This window comes from Corythoichthys intestinalis, chromosome 3 (genome assembly GCF_030265065.1).
Source record: "Corythoichthys intestinalis isolate RoL2023-P3 chromosome 3, ASM3026506v1, whole genome shotgun sequence".
Taxonomy (NCBI): Eukaryota; Metazoa; Chordata; class Actinopteri; order Syngnathiformes; family Syngnathidae; genus Corythoichthys; species Corythoichthys intestinalis.
Window position 1 is genome coordinate 23,313,108 of NC_080397.1, and position 5,624 is coordinate 23,318,731.

At 36.6% G+C, this 5,624-nt stretch overlaps 1 long non-coding RNA gene across 1 annotated transcript; it reads right to left on the reverse strand.

Annotated features, from left to right (window-relative positions):
* Positions 1-900: 900 nt before the first annotated feature.
* Positions 901-3,829, reverse strand: LOC130913630 (uncharacterized). Its single transcript, XR_009062792.1, has 3 exons — positions 3,514-3,829; positions 3,183-3,318; positions 901-2,947 (listed from the first exon to the last, which is right to left on the reverse strand). It is a non-coding gene; the product is annotated as an uncharacterized LOC130913630 (long non-coding RNA).
* Between the last annotated feature and the right edge of the window lie 1,795 nt (positions 3,830-5,624).

Genomic DNA, 5,624 nt, shown 5'->3' on the forward strand with positions numbered 1-5,624 from the left:
GCCTGTGTCATTGGGTGTGACATGCAACACACGTAAATACCCAAACTTCACAGAAACTTTCACTTGTGTTTATGAAACGGTGACAAGCTCATTTACAACTCGCACACAGCAGCTCTCGCCTCACTGGTGAACGTCCAAATATTGTGACAAGAGCTCGTGTACAGTAGCAGTGAGGGAAGAGTTTTACACCAAAAACTCCGTCTCGTGTATCTGATTAATAAAACACTGCTAATTGAGGCCAAACAACTCAAAAGGAAGTACGCATTTAATGAGTGTGGTCGCCTTGAGCTAATCACAAAGAGGCAACGACTTGAGTTGGATGGGATGTGCTTCAAAGGCCTATTCATCTTCTTCAATTCAGGAGTGTTCATCACTGAGGAGTTTAGTACCTCATATCCCATCCGGCTAGCACTATATTAATTAATGAATTAATTAAGACTGCAGAGGTTAATAATGCGTTACTACCAGTGTTGGTAAATAAAATAACGCTGTTACATTACAGCGTTATTTTTTTCAGTAACGGGGTAATCTAAGTAATTATTTTTTCCGCCGTTACAACGCCGTTACCGTCACTGACGGTCAAAAGTATGGAGGACCAAAGCTGCCAAAATTCAAAATAAAAATAAATCAATCAATAAAAAGCAAAATAAAAACGAAAATAAATACAAAAATAAGAAATATGATACAAAAATTAAATATAAATACAAAAATAAATTTGGAAATAAGTAGCTAATTAAATAAAAGTAGAAATAAAAATGAATATATATACAAAAATAAGAAATTACATTAAAAATGTAAGAATAAATAAAAAATAAATGTGGAAATAAATACAAAAATAAATATATTGATTGAAACAAATGTCAATCAATAAATAAAAACGCTTTGCCATATATTTACTTACTTCATTGTCAGTGCCAACGTTCAAGTGGAAATGTTATTCAAATGAGGGGGCGGTACTACATGTGTTGAACTATTCACCCATTGGTCGATCGACATGCCAGTTCAGTGATCCTCTCGATCGACGAAGTAATGTCTGCCTTCCTGCTGCTTGCTTGCTTCGTAAAATAATGGGACGAGACGAGAAGGTCGGAATCCAAGCGGCTACGGGATGCTGGCAATCGGTTGGATGAGGACAAGGTACGTATTAAATTGGTAATTTGGTGTGTGTTTTTTGAAAAACTTTTTACCTAAGTCCAGTTGAGGTATGTTGAATCTATATAATCTTCCATAAGCTAATACCTTGCATTGGGTCTCAGGAAGGGGAGGCAAGGCGGGACACGGATAAAGCTGCTAACAACATTAAACTCACAAGGAATAGTTTAGTGTTAGCGCAATTTAGTGAAGCAAAATTCACACATTCAAGTTCGTGTGGTGCTCCGGAAGACTGCTTGCACCGGCTGGTGTCTCGTTTAATGCTTTCGTAGCTAATCTATTATACCATTTTGCCGTTGTCATCTATTTTCTTCTAGATACTTCTGAGGAAGGTTGGGGTGTCGTTCCTCAACAATAAGACATCTCTCGTCCTCACTTATCTACGTGCTTTTTTTTTTTTTTTTACCCTAAAGCTCCCCGAAGACGCAATAAATTTACATTTCAGGGAATGCTGATGGTGAGCAGTTGGCCAGTATTAGGGGAAAAAGTTACTGACCTTTAGTGGCTCATGTTGGTGTCCAGTGGACAATTTTTTTGATGAACGAGTTAGTTGTGCTGGAAGTCCTTTTTTGTACATCAATTGCCTGTTTATCATTTGTATTGTATTACACTGGTCATCAATAAAATATTACTTTGCAGAAAAACAATCATTGCCTTTATTATTTCTTCACATTATTGAGGTAATGTCACATCAACGACAACCAACATTCTATGCTGTCATTTAAAACAAGTCCAAATATTTGACGCAGGATGGATAGTCTCGTTGTAGACATTCAATACATTAGAAAATTCTGACATCTGCTGAATTTCTTCAGAAGTCGAGGCCTGTCGCAGCTGCACTTCTGGGACTGACATCGACATGGGGGGATGACCATGTGGACCATCACATAAAACTGCAAATATGTACTTTAAAGTTGAACCAACTAGTCCTAAAATATAACTAAACATGCACACATCGTATATGGCAAATTTAGTTATTGATTAGCCTCATCTGTATGTGCCTAGCCCTAGACTGTGAAAGTGTTCGCATTTATATAATTTTATTTAACTTTTTTGGTCAGGGATATTTCATGCTTTTATTGTTTTGTTTTGTTTTTAATGTTATGTTTTTGATTAGAAATGTGCACTTTACATTATCCCTTTTGAAGTTGAACTTGTTAAGCCATTTTCAAAGAGCCAACAAGCAAAGAGGGCGTGCCACACCTCATAATTTGATTTTGATGGGTAAAATTTCATCCAATCATCTCCCAGAAGTGGCAACTAAAACTATACCAACATTTCTGCAATAACAGACAATGTGTTGCAGGGCCCAGAAATTTTTTTTTTTTTCGTAATTCTGAGACATAAAATTTTAGGGTTTCTTATTTTTGCAAGCCATAAACATCAACATTTAACTCATTGGCTGCCATTGACAGCGCTTGACATCCAATCAATTTTTGACTGGGAGAGGCTGGCAGCGAAAGCACTCCAAATCTAAATGAATTATATTCCTAGCGCGTAATAAATAATAAAAGCATGAAATATTTAAACTTAATTTAAAATGGTCTATATTATACTGTATATGGGTTTATCGTTCCAAAATGGGTGAAAAAAATATGGTCTTAATTTATTTTTGTACTTCCTTCCGAGTCCCCCAATATAGAGCTTTAATTTATGACTTTATGGTTGTCATAGCTATGCCTTTGACTGTTGGGGGCTGGCACAGAATATCATCTACGCCGAACAGTTTGTAGTTGTAGTGTGCGGACAATTCCCGGTGGATCCAGACGTGGCATGGATTCTTGCACACGAAGTCCTCCATGAAAAAACAGGAAAACAAGTTGCAATTTAAAAAGTTGCATTGCATAAAAGCTGAAGAAGTAATTTCTAGTGTTTAAACAGGACTTGAAATAACAAAATGGTTTAACCCTGATGGCAAAGTCATGATTCGGCTTGTTTTTTTTTTTTTTAACACAAATATTTCCTCTTGACACTTCATTTGAATGAATGAAACTATAGTCCAAGTCAAATTATTAATGACATTCACTTACTCTGAACCTTTGTACGTCGGAACCTGAGACGTCCTTGCATCATTCTGAACCCAGAATTTGGATGAGATCCTGGGATCCCTGTAATCACCGAGCATCCAACGTTGCGATGTCAGTGGAATTATTCAAGTCAGAGACTCTAAAAACAATGTTATGGTGAGCAGGAATATCGTTTGCTTTCATGAGAACTTAGTTGTAACTTCTGCTAAGCTACACTGGAGCGGTTACAAGTAGCTTTGATACCAGTAGCAGTCAGATATATATAGAGAGTGCAGCATGCCATACGAATAACCAAGTTTTCATTTTAAAATATGCCACTGTCATACAAACTCACCTTATACCATGCTTTGACATTCGACGGTGGATAATGCATATTCTCTCACTTCTCACCAAGTAGGACTACTAAACTAGGTCGGCTGTTTCCCTGACTTTCAGACCCACGTTCTGTCATCTGTGGCAGGCATGGCTAGTAGATTTCAGAAATCGAATGTCGATCAACCAATAAGCGAATAGTTCAACCCATGGCACCCTTAGGAACGCCCCCTCATTTGAATTACATTTCCACTTGCAAGTTGGCGCTGACAATGAAATAAGTAAATATAAGGCAAAGCGCTTTTATTTATTGATTGACATTTATTTCAATCAATATATTTATTTTTGTATTTATTTCCACATTTATTTTTGTATTTATTCTTACATTTTTAACGTAATTTCTTATTTTTGTATATATATTCATTTTTATTTTTACTTTTATTTAATTAGCTCTTTATTTCCATATTTATTTTTGGATTTATTTTTCGTTTTTGTATCTTAATTCTTATTTTGTATTTATTTTCGTTTTTATTTTGCTTTTTATTGATTGATTTATTTTTATTTTTATTTTGAATTTTGGCAGCTCCATACAAAAGCGGTGTGTTACTTACTCTGAATAAATTGAAGAAACTACCAGCCGGTAGCTAGTCTACTCTGCTCTGTTTATTTGTCATCCAAGACTTGGGGTGCGTTCAGGTTCGAGAATAGTGCACGTGTTTTGTTTTGTGCTTTTTCTCAGCAAAGATATACCACACAGAACGTGCTGGCACTCTGTTTCTTTAATAGCACATATAACTTCAACATTAACACAAATGTACGGCTCTCGGCAGGCCGTGTCTCAACTCACTCCCGCATCATGTGAGCAAAATAATATTGGCGCCGTGTGCACTTTAGGGTGCCTCGGATGATTCTGTATCAGAATATTACAGCACGTACAGCTTAGGCTGTTTGTCCCTGCTCATTCAATTAGACAGTGCTTTCCAAAGCTTGCTAACATTTCTGTTTTTGCTACACCTGAATGCTAGCCTCGTTCCTATCCCCCACTGTCATCCAGCAAGAATGCTGCTTCCATCTTGAGGACGGCAGACGCTTTGAGTGTGACGGGAGGAGTAGGGGACGAGGCTACCTGAATGCACCACCTGGATAGATGCGATGGAAGTGATTGTGATTGGCTGAGGGTTAGAGTCATGTAAGCCAATCAGAGCCGGTGTTTTCACACACAAACCGGAACAGTGCGTGCTGCAAACACACACACGCAAAACAGATGCAGAGGGATATGATGGCAGAGCATTCAGAGGAAATTTTGTCCTTTAAGAGGTGGTGATATAAACACTATTTCAAGTCAAAATACTTGAAGTACAGTAGGCTATATCTACTTGACCAGTTGTCTCAGGTTGTGAGAGTTAGATTTAATTGATTAAACTCACTTTATATTGTTTTCTGCTGATTGTTATTTTATTATATTGTTAACTGTTTATTTTTGTTGCACTTCAAGTGTAGGATCAATCTGTTGCTGGTGAGGTGCAATAAATATTACAAGGTTCTATAACACAACTACCAGTCTGTTCTTCTCTATTCAACTGACTCGAATAATGCTCAGAAAATTTCAAATTCTTTGACATACAATAACTTCTTTTAAAAGTAACGGAAATAATTACTTTCCCTGGTAACTAGTTATTTTTACTATAGAGTAATTCAGTTACTAACTCAGTTACTTTTTGGAAGAAGTAGTGAGTAACTATAACTAATTACTTTTTTAAAGTAACGTGCCCAACACTGGTTACTACACAAGTCAAATAATTACTAAAATGCTGTTTAAACCTTTCATGCCCAAATTATGATTTTTCTTTTACCTTAAATGTTTTTATTACAGTCCCATAGAAAAGTGCTCTCAAACCCGTGGTCTGGGGCTGAATCTCAGCCCACGGAACAATATTTTGCGGCTCTCATTTGACACCCAATTGAACTACAGTGGTACAGTATGTAATATATATATATTTCTGTCTCCATTCATGTACCCGTTTATAATGCGCACCATGATTTTACAAGTTGATTTTTGGGGGAAAAAAGTGCGCGATATATTTGGGAAATTACGAACTTCAAAATCATGTTTCTCAAGTAAAAGTAGTTGTC